The following is a 26,557-nucleotide window of genomic DNA, read 5'->3' as shown; positions in this document are numbered from 1 at the left end:
AGAATGAAGTAAGAACTCTAAATTGTATTGGTTATCATGATTATTATTATTATGTATTATTTTTATATATTTTTCAGATTTACAATTTTTTTACTAAATAGGTATTCATCGGGTTCCCCGTATTCGGCAAAGATTTTTGTACCCGAACCTGTCGGGGATTTAGAGGGGCGGGGCGGGGATGGATATGTGGATCGGAGGTCGGGTGTGGGGACGGATTTTGTGGTATCCGACAATATCCACCCCTGTTTGCATCTCTACTTAATTTCAATAATCTTAAAGCTTTTTACATTATATATTTTAGACTTATGGAAACCGAAATCCTAACTTCTAGTCTCCAACTCATGAACCAAGAGTGTTTCAAGCTTGGCCGATTTGATGGTTAGAACTAAACCTGTCGGGGCGACAAGTTCAAGTTCATGCTTCATGTGTTGAAGCTTGCTTATGTTTTAGACCCTAACTTGACCTCAATTCCTACTGATCATATTCCTTAAGCAAGAAAGATTGTGGATCCAAATGTCATCTTTTATCTGGACAAACGAAGGGCTCTGCGTAAAGATTCTGAGGAACTATGTGTGGGTCACATCAAGAACTCCCAATCTGAGTGGCTTTAATATATGTATGTGCCAGTCATAGATCCGAGAGAGTTATGGAAAGCCTTGGAACTTAAGTATACGGCGCATGAGGAAGGTACTAACAATCACCTAGTGTCTAAGTACCTAGATTTTCAAATGGTTGAGGACAAACCTATACTGGAGAAAGTACATGAACTACATGTCATGGTCAACAAGCTAAACATGCTCTCCATCTCTTTACCATAACTCTTTCAGGTTGGCAGGGTCATCGCATAACTATCACCCTCATGGAAAGACTTCTCTAAGAGAATTATGCACAAATCTGAGGACTACTCCTTGGACGATCTGATAAAGCACCTCCGCATTAAGGAGGAAACTCATATCAAGAACAAACACGGTAAAGTTGGATCGAGTGTGCACCACTTATCAGCTGGGGGTTCTGGTCATAAGACCAAGTCTTGGGCACTAAGCGAGAGAATGCAAAATAGAAAATTAGGACTGGTAGCACATGCAGTCGACTAGGTTACAAATATGGTGGAATATGTGAGCCTTGGAGAGATTTTCATGATCTCTTCTCTGACTCGAGCAATCTATGCTCGAGGATGGTTTGTAGAAACTGGATCCATTATGCATGTTTGTGGGTAACAAGAAAGCTTTCGTACTTATCGTCCAGCAGCACCAGGGATGATCATGATCTATGCAGGTGGTCATAGAGTTGAAGTTCAAGGGAGAGGTGGTGTTCGCTTGAAGTTCACACATGGGAGCTGGGTTACTCTTCGATATATTCTTAATGTCCCTACTATCTCGAAAGGGTTGGTTTTTACAGACGTTTGAAAAAGGTGAGTTAAAGATGTAGTTAGAGAAATTATGATCAGTAAGGAAAAAATTTATGTTGGGAGGCGAACAATTGTTTAGGAATGTATCGTCTTTCCTTAGTGATTAGGGCAATGCGAGTAGGCTAGGTGTTGATAGTGATGGTGCAAGTGTTGAAAAATGTCTAGTGTTGATATGAATGATGTAATTAATGGTATGATTACATATGTGAATGAAATGAACTTTTCTAGTTATTTTGTTTGTTCAATTTCTTCATAACATAAACGTTTAACACACACTAATATTAAAAACATTGAAAGATATGAAAACTAAAGGAATGTTAAAATATGAAACAAGGATTTTGAAAAATATGAAACTTGTGTGAAATCAAAATTTACAAAGAAACCATTTCCATTAGTTAATAGAACTACATCATCACTTGATTTGATTCATTTTGATATATATTGAATTAAATGGAATACTTACTCGAAGAGGAAAAAGGCATTTCATCACATTCTGTGACGAATCTAGTTGATATCTACATGTTTATCTACTGAGATCAAAATATGAAGCTTTTGATGCATTTAAACTATATAAGGTTGAATTCGAAAATCAACTTGAAAGACGCATTAGAAATTCCTCACTTAGATAAATGCAAAGAATATTTCAACCAAGAGTTTGACACGTTTTGCGAAGAGAATGGAATCAAACATGAAAGAAATTCACCCTTTTATGATCAAACCTTATAGTCTGATGTGTAAAACCTTGACCACACTGAATACATCATCAGTGCTAAAGAAGTCGACCGGGCTTCAGAATACAATATGATATATTACTTGTTGGGTAAGTTTTTCATGATCTGTTATCTTTATGATATGATCTGTTTTGTATAGTATATATCTTTCATATATGGTAGTTATCGTAGTTATTTAATTCCATTATATGTAGGGATTTGAATCTAGAATAGTCATCAACTTAGTATATAAGTTACACTAGGGTTGTATGTAGACATAGCTTTGTGTACTCTCTCTTTATGAGAGATTTTCTTAATCAAAAATTGTTTATGATTAATCTCTTCCTGTTCTTGACATTGTTTGATTACTTATGTTCTTATTTTGATACTTCAATTAGTATTAGATTAGGTACCTTATCTCGTAATGACTAAACCTTCTTATTCATCTTCTTCTTCCAACTCTAAACATTTCTCTAATACCACCTCTAGAAACAAAATTCTTACTTTAGATGAAAAGAACTACCTCAAGTGGAAAAACAAAGCTACAGTTGTTCTTGAAACCATGGATCCTGATATGCTAGACATTATTAAAAAAGGTCCAGTTGTTCCCACCTTTGATGAAACAAAAGATGGCGTGAAGACTGGTGCTATTAAGAAAACTCCTAAACATCAGTTTAGTGAAGATGATAGACTTCTGCATAGCCTTGATGTTCGAACTCATGCTGTAATAGGTGTTTTAGTCAAAAATCGATCAAATGGATATCAACCAAATTGCATGTGAGGTTGTGGTGTTGTAGTTGAAGTGATTAACAAAATTAGAACATAATTGAACAAGTGATATACAAGGAAAGCCCTTCATCCTTGATAGGATCTCCAACATAAAATCTTGGGAGGTGATAATAATCACATGCCTTGTATGATCTTATTGATTTGAATGCAAATTACAGAGATGATGATAGAAATACAATTACAAGTGTTTGTCTAGCTCTAGGTCTATAAGGTGTCAAAAGTGAAGGATCTAGTATGCTCAATAATCATATTAAAGTGATATTGCTAATTAAAATATGATACTAATGGGTCACACTAACAACAACTTGATATAACTGATTATTTATTACAAATTAAATTTAATAAATACTCAATAAACTCTTATAATTAAACTGGAAATTTGTAACAACGAAAATTTCCAAAACAATTTTTCATTTTTAAAACATAATTTCATTCATAACAAAATCCGTTTCATCACATATTATCTCAATAAACAACCCCAGAATCTCAAGTACATAAATCTTCATCAGTGTGTACAGATCATGACGGCGCCTTCCCGCGATCCTCGATGGTACCTGAAACACATATCACATACACGGTAACCATAAATGCTTAGTGAGTTCCCCAAAATACCACATACAACACATACGCCACTCGAGGCTATAGCACGACCCTCTGGTCGATGTGTCTCAGCGGGACCCTCCAGTCCCGTAGTTCGTTGGACCCTCTGGTTCGGTCATAGCTCGTTGGATCCTTCGGTCTGGTCTATATCGTTGGACTCTCTGGTCCGGTCTATACAACACATAGCATACAAATAACAATTACACATAATCCCATACATACACATAGCACACAAGACCCTCCGGTCTATACATGGATACCACTCTAGGTAATGTATAGTGAGAAGACTCACCTCGCATGATGTCGGATACCCTCTCGTGCTCGATAACCCGACCTAGCCTCCTCCTAGCAAAATGATAACATCTCTAATCAACACTTTCTCTTGTCCTCATCTCTAAAGAATGGGTAGAAGACCATTCTACCCTTCCCTGACCTCTCTTGAATCAGCTTGACCAAAACCCTAAGGTCAACTGAAGTCAATGGTCAAACTTTGACCCGAATCGTCGAGTGCACATGGGAGACTCGGCGAGTCCATGCGGGTCCTCTGAATCCTTCTAGCCTCACTTCGCACATCGAGTCGTCCCTTCACTCGATTGGTTAGTCCTGTCACGAATCGCGGGGCAACCCCGACTCGACTCATCGAGTCCACTTATAAACTCGACAAGTTGCTTCCATGGCAACACTCAAACGTTCTCCTGAGGTCAGATCTGTTTCTCTAACTTGTAGATTTGACCTTCTAACACCCAATAATCATGTAAAGGTCCAACCTTTAAGCTCATGCACCACTCATAGGGTCTTATTTTGTGAAATAACTTCTAAAATGGCAATCTAGGTTCACAACTCCAATGGAACATAATAAAGTTGAAAGAGTGGGACTCTCTGGACCTCTCAAGGTTCAGATCTGAGGTTTCTCACCTCAGATCATGACTCACTTAGCTCATAATCACAATAGAAGGGGAGTTAAACCCTAAAACTCCTAATTCTCGAGGTCTAACCAAAAACAGGTGAAAAGGATGCAAGATATACCTCCTGCAGCAGTCCCTTGCGAAGAAATGTTAGATCCACAACTCCCCTCTCGCTCCTTGCTCAAATCATGCTCTTTTCCTTCTATAAAACCCACCAAATTACTTGATTGCATCATAGTAACTCTCCTATGGCTCCAATGGCGATTTAGGATTTCACACAGGAGATATGAGGTGCACCCAAGGTCATAAGTTCCTTTAAATAGGCTCCAACCCCGAAACTTATGGTTTTCTCAGCCCAGAACCTACTCGGCGAGTCCATACCTGGACTCGTCGAGTCCGCTCATTAACTCCACGTGTTCAACTCGTCTTGACTCGACGAGTCAGGCATTCGACTCGTCGTGTCCCTCCTAAATCCTCAAAATTGAAACACGAACTATCATACCCGAAATTCCGGATGTTACAAAATTATTTATTTCATGAAAATAATAATTTTCATTAGCAAGTAACACTATATAATTCATATGGTATGGAAATAAGTTATGTATAATATTTTGGACCATAAGGACTTTTTGTCTTTTACCAAAAGGTTGAGGTTTATATTTTATAAAAGAGTTTATAAAAAATTGCCAAGTTTGACTTCTTTTATATGTTAAAACCGTGAGCATGCTTGCATGCATGCAAGTGATGGGTTTTTGATTATTTAAAGAGGAAGAAACCATGCTTTAAAGGTATAGGAGACAAGTAGGCTTGAGGAGACATTATTGTCTTAAAGTGTTAAGGACTTATGGTCTATAAAATCACTTTATGCATATAAAAGATGAGGCTTGCACTCATTCTTCCTTCCTTGATGAAATGGTTGAAAGTTATACTCTTCCTCATTCTCTCTTAATTAGTTAAGAACACTTGCTTTTACATGCCCTCTTTAAGTTCATATTGGTTATGAACTTAAAGCTTAAGGGTTTACTAGTTTATGGACTAGCATCTACATTAAGTTAAGTTATTGTTGGTGTCTCAAAGGTTTCATATTCTTCATCAACTTCCAAGTCTCCCAAGAGGATCCAAAGAACAACAAAGGTTGTTATTTCTTCATCCTTTTTATGGTTGGTGCTTAATCTTTCTATAACTTGCAAGATGATCCTTGGTGGGTATAAAATGTTTATGTTATGTTCTAAATTTAAAGTCTTCTGTTTGCCAATTTTTGTAGTTTTTTAAACTAATTTTGAACTAAAACCCAACAAAAAGATTGTGTTCGCTGTGTGCGTTTTACAGGTGTATATATATAGTCTAGGTTAAGTAACTAAAAGTCTAATATTTCTGGGATCCTGCTAAACTGGTATTTGCAACGTGCTTTGACTTGGTATTCCTGTGTTTTAAGCATGGTTGAAGTGATTCTTCATAGTGAATGAGTCTTATATTGACCATTTCTACACATGTGAGAAATAAACAAGAAATATAGTTGTTAAACTTGTTAGAAAATAATAATGACGATGTTCAAGATCCTAATGTATGTTCAGGATCCTGAGACTCTTTTAAGATCCGGGATCCTGAATAGGTTTAAGGATCCTTAGATATCTTTGAGATTCGGGACCATGGATAGGATTTGTAACAACTCAAACATCTTTCTGTAAACGACGTTAGTTTTCCGTTGCTCGAGAATTTGTTATTCTAGAGTTATTTTGATTTTAAGAGTATTAAAATGGAAAAAATAAAAATAAAAAGGGTGTTATTTAATATCTAAATAAATTAATTGATATCCATATGTTGTATAATTTAAGTAAATGGTTTTGTTGAAAATAGAATAACTATAATTCATTTAAATTGTGTAAATGATATTGAGGGGTTAAAGCGTTATTAAAAAGAAACTTGATTTATTAAAGAAATTAATAAAAGGTTAAAAGAATTAATTGAAAATAATTGGAGGGACTAAGTTAGAAATGTTGCATTAAACCTTCAATAGGTTACAATTGATCGTGTATGGGTTTTAACTTTTTTTTTAGCCGTATACGATTTTCTTTGTTTAGCCGTTTTCTTCCCTTTCGGCTTAAACTTCAATTCAATCTAATCGACTCTTGGGTTCTTGCTGCGTCGTTCCTGCTTTTCCTTACGATCTTGATCAATTGAATTGCTAGTCCAGTATGGTGGTGTGTGAGTGTGTCATTCGGCAAGAGGGCAAAGGAAAAAAAAAACGATCGTGAGTGGAGGGAGAATGTCGATTGCGAGGATGTGGAGGGGTTAGGTCGTCGAAACTATTTGTAGGGTGCAATTGAGGCTTGAAATCCATCACTTTTACTTGGTAAATCCTTAATTCTTTTTCCTCTTGTGTTTATGAATTGGTAGTGATTTAATAGAAGTTATGAGTCGAATTGCTTCCCGTTTGATGACCAATCTCGTTCTCATTCATCTCAATTCTTATGGTTCTCTCATATGGACGAATTCCCATTTATTGGATGGATTCTTGGCTGATTCTTGTTGTCAAAACTCTTCTAAAAACACTATCTCATGTGTTATCTTGGATTTTTTTTTTTTTTTTTTTTTTTTTTTGGTAAGAATTCATGTTTTTGTTATCTTCAATTCTAGTGATTATTTTTCTGTAAAAATATCATGTTTTGAACCAACCAAAAGGTTATCAAAATAGTCCCTAAATGTCTTTATATGTGGCTTAAGGGTGGAGAAAATCCAAACCCTAGTGATGTTTTCTATTTATAGCATCACACTTTGAATTTCTCTTTAAAAGTTGCATATTTTGGATCATGGCTTGATATTGGAATTGCCATCTTGACTCAATTCATTGTGACTACTGTTTGAATACCATTTTTCGGTTATATGGGGTCTTTGAGTGGTGACTTATTGGGCTAAGATGCCAAATTAACCCAATAAGTCAAAGCTGGGAATTTAGGAAAAATTACAAACATATCCCTGTTTTGTAAAAAAAAATATAGAAAAATAATTAGGAGTCGGATTAGGGATACGTAAACTCTCAAAGTTTGAATTTTGAGTCTAGTTTGTCCATGATTTTTCCAAAGACCTAATGTTGTCTCCAACCAAGGTGAAAATCGTCATTTTCATTGACTGGTCAGAAATTAGCTTCATTGATATCTCATTTTGCAAAATCCATATAAAATTATAGAAAAATCGTTTGGACTTATACGAGTACTCCCTGAAAAGCTAAAAGTGTAAACTATTGTAATATAAAAAATATTGTATATTTTGTAGGCCTTGGTGGTGTTAAAATGGCCTTGAACAAGTGGTTGTTACAGGTCAAAATTTGGAACTTTGGTTTAAACGTTCATCTATATCTTTAGACATTCTACTCTCATCATTTAATCTCTTTGATATTTTCATAAAGTACCCAATCGATGTCTCAATACTGTCATTCAAGCCTTTTGTGTGTACAATTGAGTGACTTTAATCCTTTACCTAAAGTCTTAAAGCATATGGTGATTTTTGGTGAATGTTGGAATTCTGCTTAACAACTTTACCCCATCTTACGAGAGCTGTAGCTGCTAATGTGGGCAGAATTAGCTGATGCTCCATTCTGATGAATTTGTAAGAAATATAGTCTAGGTTCCAGAAAGTCTGGTGTTCGTTCATTTGGAGTTGTACATTCTGTTTTATGCTTAAAACATTGAACATGGGTCGGGCTGGGAAATTATAAAATATATATATATATATATATATATATATATATATATATATATATATATATATATATATAAAAGTTAGAATAAAGTTGTATTTTTGAAACATATACTTTATTTGTTAATTGCTTGTTATGTGTGGTGTTTAGGTGGGGTATTGAGAACTTCAAGTAAGTACAAGTCTTGGAATAGAAGGAGGATTCCATCAAGGCTAAAGGTGAGTTCATTGTTTTAACTCACTAAGGTTGCAAGATTGAAAGATGTAATCTGTAGATGATGATTTGATTCACTTTAGGATGACTATGCCATTACTTGTTCTTGATGTGATATTTTTGATGCTACTACATGCTTTGTGTTTTTTCCATGTTATGAGTTAATTGCTATGCTGCTTATACTTTGATGAACTTGATGAATATGGCATGCTAGCTTAAGTTGCTTGAAAGTATGATCTATAATCCTTTCTCATAAAAGGAATGTATGTATAATTATTATCTACTATAATTGACTCAATTTTTTCTGAAAGTGATACATTATAATTGTTATGTTTTAGGATTATGTAAAAAAAAAAAAAAACTAAATGACGCCAAGCAATAAACTAAAGTAAAATTCCCTAAATGAATAATATTTATCCTTGACAAATGGATTTTCACAGTTAATCAATTACATGACAAAAGTAGAAATTGATTAATTAGCCATGTAGGCTTCTACTAATACAACTTCATATCACCATTAAAGTTTAAGAAAACAATTAAACACTACAACATAATTCCACAAACACAACATTACAATTTCACATGTTAACACACTGTGCTTCTAAATGTATCTTTTGTCTAGACAGTGATAAGCATGGATTCAATATTTTTTCCTTCATTATCTTCTTCTATATTAGGAACAAAGTACAAACATATGTGGCACATTTCATCTATCTTGTAGTCAACCATAATAGGAAGTCTGAAGATGAGTCGAGTTTGATTGTAGTACTGGACATGGTTTAATCTTGGAAAATAAATTCATATACCTCAATACAAATTCAAACATTGTGGTTGGCGCATATAAATCAACATTTATTAATTAAAACCATAAGGATAAAAATATCCACCCAAGAAAAAAAAATTGTATATGTAACATTATCTGTTGTTATGTTCTGTTTGCATATTACATCTGAAGTTCCAGTATTGTTGAGAACTTGAAAACTTCATGAGTCCTAAATAAGATTTTAGAAAGTTAAATATATAATTACATGTAATGCTTCCTTGCCTCCACCTACACTTCATGACACAGAAAAGCAAAACCAAGTCAACAATGGCAATACGCAACCACACAATTTTTTTGGTTAAAAAATAGTGTCAAAATAAGTATTATACATCAATAAAAATCTTTTACCTATATTTGATGAAATATGCAAAATTTAGAATCATACAAAGGTGATAAGACAGTGTGTTGTTTTGGATGAGATGCTTGGATCTGTAGATCTGGAGTCATACAGATTTGACATGAGATTTTGAGTAACCAAAACAAAGTTATGAAATAAGAATAGGAGCGAGGAGGAGAGAGTGTTGATATTCACGTTGTTCTTACCCAGATTTGGTGGCTGGAAGACTTCAAGGGTGGTGGATAATAGAGGATATGGGAATCTTCATGATAAAATAAAGCCAAACAAAAAAAATATAATGGATGAAAGTTTAAACAGAAAATCTTCAAACCTGACAATAGAATAGGATGTTTATGATACATCCTTATACTTCAACCTAATCAAGTAATTATAAATAATGTTACCAGTTTCTTTCAAGCATTGCATGAAGCATTTGTTGTACATCTTCAAACCTGCCAACTTTAAACATAAAAAATAATCTACTCAACCCCAAATTAGTACCAGAGAATAGCTAAAGCAAAAAACTAAATCTACTTTTCTGTTGAACTTTAAAAACTAATAGAAATCATTATCTAAAGCTAAATTCTCCATACATACATATGGTTAATCACCAATAACATACACATCACCTTATGACTGAAAATTTAAGTATAACTGTCAAACAAAATGTTAGATACATTAATTTCATCATCAACTAACACATGATCATAAATATAATGTCTTGAAATTCCAATGGGCATTTGAAACAGGAGGAAGAAGAATTGTAGTTGCCGACCTTAAATTGATGTGTAGAGCACAACAATGTTGAATCGTCAGTACAGAAGAATGATATCAATGAGTACAATTACAAATGTATAGAGTGGAGGTATATATGAAGCCTATACCTATCGAAATAAAAAATTGAAAGGATCGGATTCCTGATTTTGTGCTCATCAATTGAATTCAAATATAGGATGATGATATTTTTGGAATACAATAAAGCAGTAACGAAACAATATTTGTCGAAGTTTTCTGGTGAAGGGGACAATGTTTCTAAGCAAAGGACAAGCAACAGACGAAGAATTATTTGACGATGAAATTGATGCATGATAATGGTAAGTATTTGAATATGGTATGTGTAGCATATTATGTTAAAATACCACATCAGTTACATATATGTCGATATAAACGGATTAAAGGCTAAATGGCAACGTAGGAGGGCAAAAATGGAATTTAACATTACAGGGAAATCGAAGGTGTAAGTGACACGTGGTAGTTTGGAGTCCTTTTTTAGTAAGGATGTAGATGTTTCATCATAAAATGAATGGTTGACCCATTTGGGTTTGTATGTTTTATGTGCAACCTTTATGAACTCACTCAATAGGGGCTGACACTTGTATCTTTTCTCTTTTATGCCTTGTGATTGGTGTAGGCAGCTTAGGAGTTTGGCCTTGGTGAGAGGGGTACTTATGGGTAGTTGACTTATATTATCAATACCACTCTTAGATACATTTCTTATTATTTAGTTTAAATTACTTTTGCTTACACTACATTTTAAAGGGTTTGGATTTATGTTTGAATTTTTGAAGTAACGTTGAGGTTTGAAAATGTTTTGTATTAAAAACTTAGTCTTTCGCTAACGTATTCTGTTAAATAAATGTTTTTTTTTTAAATTATGGTAAAGACGTTACAGACTTGAGGATTTTGGTCATAACAATTCCCCCCAAATTATACCCTACAAAATATTTGAATTAATTTTAACTATTTAAAGTGTATAATTTAATTAATTCGAAATAAAAGATTTGAAATTCAAACTCTAACAGATAGAATTGTATCCGTTCAAAAGATATGATTATGTTGTCAAATCTCTTCTCTATCATATGCGATATACATAAATGAGGGTTAATGGTTATCGATATTCTATTACTTCTTTTAGCTCTCTTTTAATTGTTATCAGATATCTTGAACGTAAATTTCTTATTCTTTTCTTCTCATTTTTCTTGTTTCATGATCATGGGTAAAAAGGCACTATGTTCTCGCTCGAGCATCCTTACTCTTCCCGAAGTAGGCTTACTCAATCAAACGATATTGTCTTATGAGGGTACTTGATCTTTTGATGATAACAACAACGATTCCTTGAATTCGATCAAACTATTCCCGCCGATGTCATTTTCAAGACTTTTGATGCTAAGGCCAAACCTGGCTTCATCTTTCCTACTTGGGTTTTGTTTTCCTGAATATCCTTTCTCCTTGGGCTTGATATACCCTTTTCTGGAATCATCTCTGAGTTCTTTGAAGTTACAAAAATTTCTTATTTTCAAACTACGTCAGTTATCTAGAGGATCCTTTTTTGGATTGATCGGATGAATCAGTCTACAAACATTGACATGGTGTTAGCTGAATTGCCCAATTTTTATGATTTTCAAACTTTTGGATCTTCTCAATTTCTGCTCAAATTCAAAACCAACAAATCACATTTAATTTTGAAGACAAAAAGACGGTGCCTGGAAAGAAAGTTTCTTCTTTGTGAAACGCAACTCTGTCCAACAACGATCTCCTGCCAATAAAATGGGTTAAAAAAGATACTATTTTATTTAGTTATGATAATGATCCTGAAATTCACACTTATTTTGTTTGTTTTGGCGTAGCTTTCATGTACGAGGAAGTTGTCTAGCTGCTGAAGATACTGAGGAGAAGATTGAAATCTTTCTTGCTTTGCCTGAGGCTGGAAGATCTTGCAAGTTTGACCATTCCAACTTCCAAGAAGGATCCTTCTTTTTTTCTTTTTTCATTTCAAGGATCTCGAACCGATGAGGGTTAATTGCAAATTTCAGGATCCAAGGCCACACATTCTAGCGCTTGCTTCTCCCTCTCGGAACTTGATGAGGCCATATCTAGCAGTCAGCTCTTGGCCAATAAGGATAAGACATCCTCCTAGAGCATGAATTGGAGATCGAGGAGGTGATTGTTAAGGTTAAGTGAAGTGTCACCGAAGCCATCTGGGAGAGGACGACTAAGTTGGCAAAGGAGGTGGTGAACACAAGATCTTGGAATGTGGATGGTTGGCATGAAGCTCTGGCCAAGTTGACTGGTAGGCACGTTAATGCCATTTAGGATCCTGTAGAGAAGAAGAAGAGAAGGGAGGAAGAGAAGGAGACAGAGGATACCTCGATTGGGGGTGATCAAACCTTGAATTAGGTTTAATTAACTTTTTTAAACAATTTTAATTTTTTGGTATGTAAAACAATATTTTCTTTTGTTGGATTGGAGGGCAACTCCTTTTAAATTTGATGTTTCACCTTTTCTCTTTTCTTGTGTGGTTGCTTTGGTTGTACAAATAGGATAATGAATTTTTCAAAATCTTTTCAGATAATTAAGATCCTAAGAAGTTTAGAGTTTATACAAACTATTAGGATCTTAATAATCTGTAATAAATAAACACCAGATTAGGATCCTGTAATATCCAGGATCCTTAATTTTTATTTAAAAAATCTTGAAAGTTGTTGCATAACTTTTTCAAAGAAAAAGAACTATAAATGACAATCTTAGGTGTAAGGATAGACAGAACCTGATGTCATCTTGAACTCCAATTGAACTTTTGGTCATCTCTCTGAACATTACTTTGGATATGTTTTATCATTTTTAAGAGAGTTCTTTCGAATATGTTTTTGGGAGATGATCCTAACTTTAGACTTTACTGGGAAAAGTCCCAACTCAGTTAATATTAGGAAAGATCCCATATAGTAATTCACTGGGGAAGATCCCAAGTTAGAGTTTTACTAGGTAAAATCCCAACTTAAGAAATACAAAGGAAGATCCCAACTTAGATTATACTAGGGAATATCCCAACATAGATTGCACTGGGAAAAACCCTACTTTAGATAATAACCGGGGAAAACCTCTACTTCAGATAATAACTGGGGAAAATCCTAACGTTAGATAATAAGTGAGGAAAATCCCAACTTTAGATAAATACTAAGGAAAATCCAATTTTAGATAATAACTAGGGAAATGCCATTTCGTAAGATAACATGATAATGCTCTAAATTTAGAAATTTACTTTAGGATCTTAACATATGTTTAGAAATAAGAGGGTTGCCAAGTCACTAAAGCGTGAAATGATCCCCTTATTCATATCCCATACTTAGATATCGTGTGTCCAAGCGAGGTGTAGAAACCTAAGCTTGTGAAAAAGAGGTCATTAACTCTTTAAACCTTAGTATCTTAACATATATTTAGTAATAAGAGGGTTTCCAAGTCACTAAAGCATAAAATGATCCCCTTACTCTTATCCCATACTAAGATATCGTGCATCCAAGCGGGGTGTGGAAACCCAAACACAGATGAAAGAAGTTATTAACTCTTTAAACCCTAGAGGATATTAAGTACCCTTAATCATAGGAGAGATGATCAGTCTCTATTCGTAGTGGCTAGGATCCTTGAGTTTCTGCATGTTTCAAACATTAGCTTTAGGTGAGCGTTATCTTGGCTAACATCCCTATGATGCTTAAGTAAGTAGTGTTTTGGAATAAAAATAAATAAAGAAAAGAAACGAGAGTAAGGAGTAGATATGTACCTTGACTTGGTTGTGATGGAATGTAAGTAAATCAACTTATATAAAGTACACTTTGAGGTGTATAGCATTCTAGGATCTTTGCAAGATGCTAGAATCTAGGGTAGCTAGCCAATATGCCCCATTCTTGCTTCTGAATCGATGAGATAGGCATCAAACTTTTGAGCATGCATGAAGGCATCTTTCTTCAAGGTTGGCCAATAGTATCATGTTCTTAACACTTTATAACAAAAGGATATGCCCCTAATGTGGTTTCCATAATCCCCTTCATGTATTTATTTTAGAACTTCTACGGACTCTTCATCTTAGATACGGACCTGTTATGGATTTCTTGTATAATACTCCATGGATCATCATAAAGCATGAGATCCGCATCTTGAACTCTTTATCACTTTTTTCTTCTTTTGGGATTATACCATTCTGGAGATACTATATGATGGGTTGTTTCCAGGATCTCAAATATCTCTAAGGATCCTGGTTAGAGGATCGAGGAGTTGGGCCTCCGATTGTTGCTATGTTGGTCATCTGATCATGGTTGTCGAGGTCGTCTAGTCTCCTGGCAGGATCTTCTATCGCGTAGATCATTATGTGGGTTATTGGGATCATGTTTTTTGGCGGGATCCTGAGGGGAGATTCTAAGTTGGCTAATGTGTATTCCTTGGTGTTATCTTCTCTAGGAACTGTTGGGTTTTAACTAAAACAAATAAACTAGAAAAAACAATTCCTAAGTTCACATGCAACCTACTTTGGATCTATGTTTTAACTATTGAACATATAACTTTGAATTGAAAAAAATAACCCTAAGGAGAGAGGCTATTTTCGAAATTAACCAGTTAGGGTTTAAGAGTTACATACATTTCAATTGTTATAGCAAACAATTGGTATTCCTTTTGATCTTGATCTTCTTGGAAGCTTAGCACCACAAATAAAATGCCTTTAATGGAGTCACACCCAAAAACTAGCAAGAAGGAAACTTGAAGGAGAGAGGTTAGGGTATGCAAAAATCGGCCCTAGGGTTTCTTCAAAGAAGGAGTGACCAATTTTAGGTGCCAGGAGGCTCCTTATATAGCTGAGGGATCTAGGGTTAAGCAACGTTGCAGAAAACGTTAGACGTTAGCTAGTCGGTGAACTGGGGTCTACGGATTAATCGGTTAGGCGGGGATTAATCGGGGACCGTTAATTATTAAGAAAATTATTCAAAAATTTATAAATCTAACTTTAATTGTAAGAATATAAATAAATAAGCATAAAAGTTTAATAATAAGTTTAACAAACACAACAATTTATCATCCAATTAATAAGAAAAGTTATTCAAATTTTAATATATCTTAAGAAAAATAAATTTGGGTATTTGTATATTTGAAAACATAGAAATTTTGAAAATTTTGGAGAAAAACTTTAAATTTTAATTTTTAAAATTTTTTTTATATATTAGTTGAACACTGAAATACTATGAACTTTTGAAATTTTGGTTTAATATTTAAAAATTTGAAAATTTGGCCAATTAGGCCGCCTAGGACCGATTAGGACCGCCTAGGACCGATTAGAACCGTCTAGCTCCGACTTTGACCCCCTTTGACCAAAACCGATTAGCCTTAATCCTATTCGGTTGTAGACCGCCTAGCGATTAATCCCCGATTAATCGGCCGCCTAGACCGATTTTTACAACACTGGGGTTAAGGGAAAACCCTAATGTTCCTTTTCTTGGGGCCTAAGCTTATCCAAAGGCCTTATCCGAGCCCCTTGGACGAAATCATTAGGGTTTCCCCTATAGATTTCGTCCACCCCCTTCCTAGGAGGTTTTGGAACCTTCCACTCAACTATTAGATAATTGCAAACTAGTCCCTACACATTATAATTAATATAGTTAACCCCAAAATTAATTCTAATTAATTTTTGGCTAACTATTAATTAAACATTATGATTTCTAATTAATATATTAATCTTTTAACATATTAATAAATCATTTATATTAATTTATTAATCTTATAATAAATCAATATCTCTCCTTTCATAATTTCCTTGTCCGGTTGCAAGGTTTGAGGGCAACCCAAAATGACTGTGCTGCTATCAATTCAAGCACATATCAATTATAGTTATGAGCTTAGACACCTAATCCAACAGTCTCCCACTTGGATAAGTCTATAACTATAATTGCTAGTATGACTTCTAAATTTGACCAGCAAATTGTAGCTTCCAAAAGCTGCTGCTGAACTCTGACCCAGTCAGTTACGTGTCCTAAGATAGGTGATCACATGCCCCTTCGTTCTACTAGATATCCCTAGACATAAGACATGGAATATAATCAATCTCTTTGTCCAAAATCTATGTTTCCTAATTTCTTATTTGAAATGATATAGAACTTCTAATCGAACACATCAATTTAGTCCTGGCTGGCCCTAACATAAAAGTCAAGTCCAAATCATCGAGGGGCCCACATATATCGCTTTTCCCGTTAGGGCAAAAGGAACGAATAAACATTGACTCATATGCTTGTATCTTTTACTCGTCAAACCATACATGACAATACGGTTTATAACACCAAGTTACTGATGCGTTTTCGTATCACCAATGTATAGCCGACTTGCAAATTACAACGCATATATCTTTGTTTCAAGATCATAGATATTATTGTCTCAGTATTACTCGTGATGAATTCCATGAAGTAATACTCTGAGCGTGGGTTTATCTAATACTCAAATCTCACTTTTTTAGTACTCATGAACATTGCAGCAATTCAATTGCTATGTCTATCCTTAGGCAATCTGCAATCCAATTCATGACAGTCTTAATTCACTACTTACTTCCAAAAGTACGAGCGACTGTGGAGTTTGAATAATCATATTATTCGGGAAGTAAAACATGGAAAATATGAAACACAATAATAAACAATTGACAAAAGACAGTAAACGAACTCATAAATAATACTTTATTATTTAATCACCAAAAGTCAATTACATTTACTTTGTAACAAGTTTCTTAACTAATCTAACTACTAAAACTAATATCATCTTTCAGTCCTGTGCTCCGAGCATGCTGAATATGCTTAGCCCTACTCATACCCTTTGTGAGGGGATCTGTTGGGTTATCTTCAAATGACACCCTCTTTACAACAAGATGGCCTTCTTCTACTCTATGTATGATGAAATGGTACTTTCTATCGATATGTCTGGTTTTACCATGAGCTCTGGGTTCCTTAGTTAAGGCAACCGCACCCTCATTATCGCAGAATAGTTCCATAGGCTCCTGGATGGTTTTTCCAACTCCGAGATCCCTGATGAAGTTCCTTAACCAAGCTGCTTCTTTAGACGCTTCACTCGGTGCTATTTACTCTGATTCACAAGTAGAATCAGCCACCGTATCTTGCTTGGAACTTTTCCAAGTAACTGCTCCTCCATTCAGTAGAAATACCCAGCCAGATTGAGAACGGAAGTTATCTCTATCCGTTTGAAAGCTGGCATTACTGTAACCATCTACTCTCAAAGAATCATTTCCTCCAAGTACAAGGACCCAGTCCTTCGTTCTCCGCAAATACTTCAGCATAATCTTTACTGCTATCCAATGAGCTTTACCCGGGTTTCCCTGATAGTGATTGGCCATGCTCAAAGCAAAGGCCACATCAGGGAGAGTACATGTCATAGCGTACATGATCGATCCGATAGCGGAAGCATAAGGTACACGACTCATGTCATCTATTTCCTCATTTGTACTAGGGCATTGAGTCTTACTCAATTTGGTATTGCTCTGGATAGGTAGTTCTCCCTTCTTGGAATTTTCCATACTAAACCTCTTCAGTACCTTATCCAAGTATGTGCTCTGACTAAGTCCAATTAGTCTTTTCTTTCTATCTCTAAATATTTTAATCCCAAGAATATAGGCAACTTCTCCAAGGTCTTTCATGGCAAAACACCTTCCAAGACAAGACTTAACTTCGTTCGAGGTTGGAATGTCGTTACCAATGAGTAATATGTCATCGACATATAACACCAGAAAAGTCACTATACTCCCACTAGCCTTGATATACACACATAATTCATCTTCACTCCTAGAGAAGCCAAACTCTTTGACTTTCTCATAGAAGCAAAGATTCCAACTGCGAGATGCTTGTTTCAATCCTTAAATGGATTTCTCAAGCTTACACACTCTATTGGGAAACTTTTCATCAACAAAACCCTCTGGCTGATTCATGTAAACATCCTCAGCCAATTTCCCGTTAAGGAAAGCAGTCTTGACATTCATCTGCCAGATTTCATAGTCATGAAAGGCAGCTATGGCGAGCAATATCCTGATAGATTTAATCTTGGCTACTGGCGAGAAGGTTTCATCATAGTCAACCTCTAGGGTTTGTGTGAAACCTTTCGCAACCAGTCTAGCCTTGAATGTGTGTACATTCCCATCCATGCCTGTCTTCTTCATGAAGATCCATTTGCACCCAACTGTCTTACGACCCGGTGCATTATCAGATGTGGACGACTGAACTGGTGAGTGAGTCAGGGTCTGAGACCCTAAATGATATGATTTCTAGAGCCCGGGAGCGGGAGATTTATTTGGAGCACTTTAGGAAGAAGGGTATTATATGGGAGGTCTATGGACAGGGTCCCACAGGATGGTTATTCAGCATGGTCAGGATTCAGTGGTTTTAGTAACCGTTATTGATTGGTGGGTGAGGGCGCAAAGGGAAGTAGCTCGTTGTAGAGATATTAGTTGGAACACCTATCTTTAGGTCTTCAAGATTTGAATGTGGGATCATTTAAGCATTAGAGACCGTCGGTTTCACTGGGATTCAAGAGGTGTTCAACTAGTTCTCAGAAATGTGTGATCACTGGGATTGGCTGGTAATGGAGCACTAGTTGGAAAGAGTTGGTTGTCATCGGATTGATCGTTGGAAAGCGAGGACGACTGGGAATTTTCCAACTTTCATGCATTGTGAAGCTTAGTCGAATCTAAGTGGGGGAGAATTATCCCAGGATTCAGAAGCAGGAGCGGTTTTGAAAATGGGATAAGTTTCGCATCATTGTCAGGAAGGAAGACAACCCAAGTGGCTGTTTGGTTGAGGGTTGTGTGAGTTGGGAGTTCGGTAAAACTCCCCAACATGTGAATCGCGTCTTCTCGGTGCTTGATAACCAGCATTTGGGAATTTTTAGGTTAAGCGTCAGCCATTGAAGGTTTTGTCTGTTGCTGTCCAGATTATGGTTTCCAGAATGGACGGACAGGCGTTAATCGGTGAATCTCTCAGGGAGCGGGAATTCTCTGAAGGAATTCAAGAGGTGACAGTTGAGAAGCTAGGAGCATGTCATCAATTCCCTGATGCAATGTGTTTATGTTTCCTAAGTCTTTGGCGTATGTTTCCCCTTGATGATGGAATAGAATCTTGATTCATATCGAACTTGGATTTTGGTAACCTTCGGGAAAATTGTGGAAGTCTTCTTGTACTAGTTCGGTATTAGTAGAGTCGGATTAGTCTCGGTCAAGTATGGGCTTTGTGGCGAGTGAATATGAAGTTGGGAATTCCCAAATATATGCATGGTAGTGATTCCCCGTGTGTATCTGTGGGTATTCAAGGTGGTAATAGAGTTGGTTCGGCTTACGTGTTTGATCAGGTCTGGGTTATAGTTTGTAGCTGGATCTAGAGTTCGACTATCACTCTATTCTAGGGTTATGTGCGACCAAGATTTGTGGGATTTTGCTTGGATAGCAACTTGTTTTATAAGTGAATCGTGCATGGTGGGGTTTCAGCATCGTGGCGCTGGTTGGTGTTGTGAAGGACGTTGGTTAGGCCTTTTCTGTTGGACAAGGTTGATAGTTCATCAGGAGGATTCCAGTCATGAGCTGAGGGCTAGGTAGGGCATACCAGACTCTTGCGGTGGGCTCAGAGGCAATCCAGACCTATGATGAGGGCCTTGTAGGGGTATTCCAGTCATAGGCTGTGGGCTTAGTGATCTTAGTAGTTCATTCTATTGTTTAATCGCTTTCAAATGGACACATTGTTGAGATTCGGGGGAGCCGTAATCGGCCGCGAGGAACCAAAAGATTTTGTGAGAAATACAAGGGTAGGTCCTTGAACCTCAAGTTATGAGTTTAGACCCGAGTTCGTATATAGTGGTATTCGGATCTAGGGTATTCCATCCCGAGGATGATTAGACCTTATGATTGATTGGACTTGACATGTTTGGTATTCCAACCAGAGGGTTGATTGGACCAAACATGTGCAGGGTACGAGGGTATTCCATCCTGAGGATGACTGGACCCATCGTAGGCATGCCTGGTATTCCAGCCCGAGGTTAATTGGGCCAGGTATGAGTGTTCGTGCTTATGAGCCGGTTATTATATGTATGTGGTCCTGGGGGATAAAGGAGGCATTATCTTATCAATCCAAAAGGGATCATCTCTAAGTTTACATCTTGTTGTTCATTATATCCCTAGGAATTGGTTATCAAAACGAGTTCCTCTTGAAGGAGTACCTAATCTCTTGTTAAGAAAAGAATTATAAGTATCAATGTATGATTTGTGATTTTGTTTTCGGGTGGGAACCCAAGGTTATTAGAATTTGAGTAGCCAGTTGGGAGTTAAGTACAATGAGTTCGTCAATGATTCAATGTGGGCGGTCTGTCAGGGAGCCAAACCAACTCAAGACTTCAAATTTCAGATTGAGTAAATGTAATCATATTGCAAGGAATTTGACTATCATCAGGTTTTAGAACCCTCCAAGGGTTGGTTATGGTTGCCTTGGAAAGGCTGGGATATGCTTGTAGTTGTGGCCATGAAGTTCAAGTTGTCGGGCGTGTAAGGAATGATAAGAAACGATTTCAAGGAAGACATCAAATTTAAGCGGGGGAGAGTTGTAACATCCCATTTAAAATAGAATAATTAAATAATAAATTCGGAACCCCGAGAAGTAATTTTTATTATTATTATTTTATAGTATTAAAGCCCAAAATCAAATAATAATTAGTGGGGTGTTGGTTTCGGGAAGCCAAATGACAAGAATGGAAGTTCTGTGGGTTAAAGTGTAAGTTATGGACTTAAATTGAAAGGATTTGAAGGCTTAGGGGGTTGATTGGTATTTTTGGGGACCCATTTTGAAAGGACTTTTAGAGATAGGGGTTAAAAAGGTAAATAGTGGCCTCAGTTTGAAAGAAAGGAGGGGCTATTTTCGGCATTATGGAAATGCTCTTAAGGGGACCATGTATAAGACCTAAACCCATCACCATGTGCATCAAAACCCCTAACCCTAATGGGATGTGCAACCGCCAGTCTCCCAACTTTCGGCCGCCACCACCTCGGTTGAGACTCCAACCACTGGAGGACCTCCCCCCCTCCCCCTCGCATCCATCCTGATGCTGGGAAACAAAGCCACACGCGTTGCTGTCGCCACCGTCGCCTTGCGGTTGGTTCATCCGGTCATCCAACGTTCTTCTGCCGCCGATGGGGGTGTCCGTTTCTAGCAAGACGAGTGCCACTGCTGCTGTACTAGGTGGGTTCAAACCACCTTCTTCCCTCTTCTTTTCCTCCCAATGACTGCCTCACCACTGTCGTTTGGAGGCTGACGCCCTCGGCTGCCACATGCCACCGTGGAATGGTGGTTGGATTCATTGAATCGCAAAACCGATGTGGGTGTAGCTATAACCGAGTGATGTGCGGTTGCTGATGAGCATAGGTTGTGAAGAACCACCATGGCTGTTGGCCATGGTGGTTGCCGCCGATAACGGAGCTGCTGCCGCCGACCATTGCACGCCATTAGGTGGGTGGCTACGTTTGTGAGGCATATTTCATCGAGTGATGCTGTTGCTAAATGTTTTTTTTAGGCTCCTTATTGTTGGCTGGAAATGTAAAGGGACCACCATGGCCACCAGCCATGGTGGCTACCACCATCTAACCACCGCCTGCCGCCACAAGGTTGGTCGGGTATGTGTGTATGTGTTATCGCTAGTGTGTGTTTATTTGAATATCGTGTTGTAATATGGTAACTAATCAGAATAGTAAAGAAAATCTGTCACCACCACCGTTAGGTGGTGGCTGCCGCCTCCTGCCGCCACCAGCCGCCGTGTTGGGTGGCGGTGTGTCTCGTTTGGGTTTTGACTCGTTTGGACAAATGGACTAAAACCCTAATGGGCCTAATGGATCTAAGAACTTGGTATTGGGCCTATTGGTTGGAAACCCTAATTAGGGTTTAGAAAACCCTAATTTTGGATATATATATATATATATATATATATATATATATATATATATATATATATATATATATATATATATATATATGCCTTGGACTTATCGGGACCCAGGTTTGGGCCACTGGAATTGAATTATTAATCATACCCGAGCATACTACGTGATTAACCCAATAGATTGATGGACTTAATGGATTAAGTCCTTAATGGGTTATGTGAGAAACATTTAACCTAAATGTCATTTTATGTGAAACCCTAATTTCACTTGGGCTTTATGTTGGGCCTTTCTATTGGGCTTTGACAATTAGGCTATTAATGGGCCATCTAAAATCAAGCAGATGGGCTACAATAATTTAATGGGCTTTAGTGTAAGGCCCATGTAAGGGTTTTGGGCCTAATTTGGAAAATTGGGCCATATATGGGCTATAGTGTGGGCCTTTATGACTATATGATATTAGGCTATGGGAATACCAAAAGGTTGGACTAGAATAATTTGATGGGCCTTAAGGAAAGACCATGTAGAGGTCTGGGCCCAATTTGGATAATTGGGCCATATTTTGGGCTTTGGCTCATTACTTGACTATTGGACCTTTGGAGTGCGAGTTGGACAAGGGCTTGGACCCGAATTAATAATTGGGTATTGTTTGATGTTGGTAGTTTGGGAATCTGTCAACCAACAGCTGGAGTTTCATCCACGGGTCTTCAGCAGTGCTAGGTGAGTTGTCCTCACTACACTAAGGGGTCTAAGGCACCAAGGCCGGCCCATTGGATATGATATCCTAGAAGTGGTAGTATGTCGAGTATGAGTAGTGTTCCATGCTAGTTGTTATGCCAGTTAGGTAGGTCTGTAGGACTACGTGTGTTGTTATGTGGTTATTTGTATGCGCATTAGTTATGACATATGTTGACATATTATGTGGGATGGTTTGAGGTGATACTACTCCGTGCGCTAATCCAACAAACCCAGGAGCATTCCAGTTACGGGCTGAGGGAGACTTGTACTGTGGGCTCGATGGCAATCCAGATGTGAGCTGTGGGCCCGGAATGCAATCCAGACTCACACTGTGGGCCCAGGGGTAATCCAGTTTGTAAAGTTATGGACCGAGTGAATGTTGTTATTTGTATATGTGTTATGTGCAATGTATTTGTATTTTGAGGGAACTCACTAAGCCTCGGACTTACAGTTTCAGGTACATCAGATTATCACAGGGAGGCAAAGGCGTGATCGTACAACTCCTCACCTTTTATGTCTATGTTTCTGGGATACTCTGATATAGAACTGTTTTGAAAACAAACTGGTAACAACTGTTGGTTTCTAAATGTTTTTTTAAAAGGCTTAAATTTGGTCTGATTTTTTTATGGATGTTACGTTTAGGATCCAACTATGAGGGTTCACTACCTAAAAATGGGATGCCGAGATCCAAGTGTGAATTTCGTAAATGTAAGTGAATGATGATTCACTAATTGCACCATAAGACGAAATGAAATGAAGTGAAATTCCTAATTCTTTTGAGATACATTGAAACTTTTTAATGACATTATTTAATCTTGGATTATGATCTTCTGTATGTGACTGGGATGCCGAGGATCACAAACAAAATGTGATTAACCAGGCAAATGTGCTTGGTAACCTCATTATCTTTATCATTATCTATTGACGTGTCGGTAAACCACTCACACTCCATCAACAATGATAATTATGAGATACCCATTACGGCTATTTATTAGTCCTTATTAGTGTATCGGTTAACCACACACGCTCCACTAACGACTTATGTAATCTGCAATTTCATGGGTTAGCATACTATTCACATTTTTCCTAAAATAACTAGAGTTGGGATTTTTTAAAAATAATTTTCTAGTACTTTATTAATAGCATTATACTTTTAATGAGATTAACTTGTCCTATCAAATCCATTCTGCTAACAACCCTCCACTAATCAAGGAAGCGGTGGGTGAAAGTGGACACTCATACAAAAGCTATAAGATTATATATTCTACATGCCTTCTACCAGTACATGACTATACTGGATGCTTATTACCTGCAATAGTTTAAACATTGACAGGGGTAAGCGGGTAACACTAAGTGAGTTTAGTAAAAGTTACAATATAATGTTATGTCATATACATATCAATATGACAGAAGCAAAGAGGGACAAAGAACAACAAGGCATATGTGTATCATATGACAGACTTTCCATATCAACCAACAATCAATTTCAACTTGATATACATCAATAAAGCTTCAGCCCAAATGACACAGAAAATACAATTTCGGATTATCATTTTGCTAGAATATACAGGCTTTCAGCCCTACATAGCCCTATGCCAATACCAAAAGTTATACGAGTCATGCTCTACATGGACAAAGGCACAAAGCCAATACCAGAAAATTATACGAGTCATGCTCTACATGGCCAAAGGCATAAATCTGATATAACATAGGAAAGTACATTGAATATATAACACATAACATATAATTGTCCCTATATTGAACTCACCGTGAAATAACCGGGGATTAAAGTATTAATTTGGGCAACACTTCGACTTTAAATATGACTTTCTGTGACGAAACCGAGGATTTTAGTTCAAAATCGACCTTAGTGGGACAGAGTTTCGACTTGGAAATATGATTTTCTCGGGAACTTCGGAGCGTCAGGACTTGCTTCGGGTGTCGGGGATGATATCAGGACTTCGGGGGGTTAAAAGTAGGTAGAGAAGAATTAAAGAGTGAGAGAGAATAGATTTTGTAAACAAAAACCTGGAGGTCTTGCTCACTATTTATAGGGGCTGAAACCCGAATTACGCTGGGCGCAATTTTCAAGTACGCGGGGCCTACTGCCCTGATAACCTCGTCGTTGGGCGTACACTCTATTACACGGGGCGTAATGTATTGCGGCTCAGTATGATGGGCGTACACCATGTACGTTGCGTATAGCGTGATGCGTGGCATCAGATGTGTCGAGTTCGTATGATACGTGTCACATGCAAGGGTTTGGGCTATGTGGCTAACTCTGGTTCACACACACGAGTACGCTGGGCGTACACAGATTTTCCAAACATCTAAAATCCATATCATTCGCATGCGAGATCTGTTTTTTACGTTCTTTTTATGAAAATTCTTGTTTTATCGAATACTACGACTTTCATTTAGATCATAAAGGCTAAAAAGTAGTTTATCGAAAACTCACTTTTTACGTCATACGACGTCGTGTCGGTTCTGTCGTGAAACTTCAAATAGTCATAACTTCTTCGTTATAACTTGGATTTCGATGAGGTTTTTTGCCTAAATGTTTCTAACGAGATTCTTTACAACTTTCAATAATATAATTTTTACTTATTTTCAACTTTATATTTTCGTTAATTTCAATACCTCACATTTGATTGGAATCTCATAAGACTTCCAATACTTTATGAATGATTCTAAACATAGTTTTATTTCATTTCTAGTAAAAACTATTTGTTAGAACTCAATGCTCAAAATCACATAATATTATTCATTTTTAAAAGTTACAAAACACGATAACTGAACGTCTACGTTACATTAAGTTTAAATTCGGATAAGTTATATCCCTGTGGTTTGTAAATATTGCAATATTGTAGGTCATTGCTTGATATAAAGAGGTCAAATTACCCTTTCTTTCTTTTTTTTTCCTTTTTCTTTTAACAGCTTATTATGTGTATATATATATATATATATATATATATATATATATATATATATATATATATATATATATATATATATATATATATAAGTAGGTTCATGCAAAAATATAAATATCTTGGGAAATCACGAAAACAAATTTTATCTTATGAAAATCACACATTTACTATTAAACAAATAAATTTATTAGCAATAAATTAAAGATAGTAAGTTCACATTGGATGCTATTATGGTAATATAGATTTAAAGACGGTTTTAATCATTGTTTTTTCACGTCCTTAATAATTTTTAAATTCATGTTTTCATAACAAAAATGTTAAAAATCATACTTTGCTAATATGATATAATTTCTCATCTATCATTGATTATCATCATGTATTTTTAAGTTTGGATGAATTATTTTCCAAAATATAATGTTGACGTGACACAATATCATAGGTTTTCTTGTTTTCGCATTTTCGCAAATTTTTTGCATTTTCGCATGAACCCTCCCCTATATATATATATATATATATATATATATATATATATATATATATATATATATATATATATATATATATATATGTTATTGGAAGATTGATAGTTATCTGGGTTATTATTTTAATTTCATTAATCGAAAAAAAAAACGTCAAAAAATCATTATATAATTTAAAAAAAATAACATTAAATAATATATTCAAAT

The 26,557-nt window shown here is 36.4% G+C and overlaps 1 long non-coding RNA gene across 2 annotated transcripts; it reads left to right on the top strand.

The window, feature by feature from the left end:
* Positions 1 to 6,489: 6,489 nt before the first annotated feature.
* On the top strand, positions 6,490 to 10,916 carry LOC122195875 (uncharacterized). Of its 2 annotated transcripts, XR_006186864.1 has the most exons (3): positions 6,490 to 6,765; positions 8,260 to 8,327; positions 10,232 to 10,916. It is a non-coding gene; the product is annotated as an uncharacterized LOC122195875 (long non-coding RNA). The 2 variants fall into 2 exon arrangements; XR_006186863.1 differs by lacking the exon at positions 10,232 to 10,916 and having other exon boundaries at positions 8,260 to 8,514.
* The last annotated feature ends 15,641 nt before the right edge of the window (positions 10,917 to 26,557 follow it).

The sequence above is a fragment of the Lactuca sativa genome, chromosome 1 (genome assembly GCF_002870075.4).
Source record: "Lactuca sativa cultivar Salinas chromosome 1, Lsat_Salinas_v11, whole genome shotgun sequence".
NCBI classification, from domain to species: Eukaryota; Viridiplantae; Streptophyta; class Magnoliopsida; order Asterales; family Asteraceae; genus Lactuca; species Lactuca sativa.
The sequence above is the reverse complement of the archived record's forward strand: the minus strand, read 5'-3'. Positions and strand labels throughout refer to the sequence as shown.